Source organism: Mauremys reevesii, linkage group 3 (genome assembly GCF_016161935.1).
Source record: "Mauremys reevesii isolate NIE-2019 linkage group 3, ASM1616193v1, whole genome shotgun sequence".
NCBI classification, from domain to species: domain Eukaryota; kingdom Metazoa; phylum Chordata; order Testudines; family Geoemydidae; genus Mauremys; species Mauremys reevesii.
Genome location: NC_052625.1, coordinates 203,837,062 through 203,838,438, shown reverse-complemented (window position 1 = coordinate 203,838,438; position 1,377 = coordinate 203,837,062).

Below are 1,377 nucleotides of genomic sequence, written 5' to 3'. Positions count from 1 at the left end.
GTTGGAAGACTCAGCACTACATACCAGCACTCCGAATTATGTCTTCCAAGGTGCATTATCGTGGCATTTGTCAGTACTGAATTTCAGCTGGCATGGAGCCTGGTCTACATGTAAAAACTAGATCAACCTAACTACATCACTCGGGACTGTGAAAAATGTCATGCTTGGGCAGTGTAGTCAGGGAGACAATCCCCAATGTAGACACACTGAGGTGTTCTACCTACCACCTCTCGGAGAGGTGGATTGCTCACAGAATGGAAAAACGTCTTCCATCGATGTAGGAAATGGCCACGCTCCGGCACCGCGGCGGTACAGCTGCAGCTGCATCATTGTAGGGTAGACGTGGCCTCATAGTCTTGTAGACTCAATGAGTCAAACCCAGTTCATTGCGTGTCATCTGCAGATATTGCCACTTTATCCTCTCCTTTTTCCAGATTACTAGTAAACAACACTGGTCCTTGTACAGAGCCTTGTGTACCCGCCGTTAACCTCTGGCCATGATGACGATGGATGATTTGCTCCTACTTTTTGTTCTCCGTCTCAGTTCCTTCCTGATCCATGACAGTAGAATCATAGAATAGCAGGGTTGGAAGGGACCTCAGGAGGTATCTAGTCCAACCCCCTGCTCAAAGCTGGACCAACCCCAACTAAATCTTTTTCTCTCACCTCACGACTACTTAGCTTCCTTAACAGCCCGAAGAGGCTTCGACTCCACAGTGGCAAAGGGCAGACTCCGCCCCTGCTACCACCAGTGGAGCTGCGTCAGTGGAGCATCATAGGTCCGAATTGTTTTAGATCTTTGTCCATATGAACCATTAGATCGCAGCACGCTGGGGCGTGACTCAATCCAGCACGAGTCTGCCATGGACTAAATTGTCCGTGTGCGCCCTGCTGACGCTCATGAACCATTCGTTAATGTGGTCGGAGCTCACCCTGCTTCAAAGTGCTCTGACAAATGGTTAACACTAGTTACAGGCTAGATTCACACCCCAGCTTGCCACAGCCTAATTGTTTATATAGGCAAGCCCTTAGCATCCAGAAGGTTCAAGAGAACTGCCCTTAAGAATAACCTTTGCCTTAAAACCTCTCTGATCATGCGGCTTGATTTCGCAGGCTAGCCAAGAGCCCCGGCTCCAGGAAGTTGTGTCTCAGCCACACCCAAGCCTGGGGAGCATTTCACAGGTGTAGACACAGTCTCCTCAGAGCGGACGGGGCAGAGCTGGAATGGACACTAAGCTAGAGGGATACGGTCTCCTCAGAGCGGATGGGGCAGAGCTGGAATGGACACTAAGCTAGAGGGATACGGTCTCCTCAGAGCGGACAGGGCAGAGCTGGAATGGACACTAAGCTAGAGGGATACGGTCTCCTCAGAGCGGA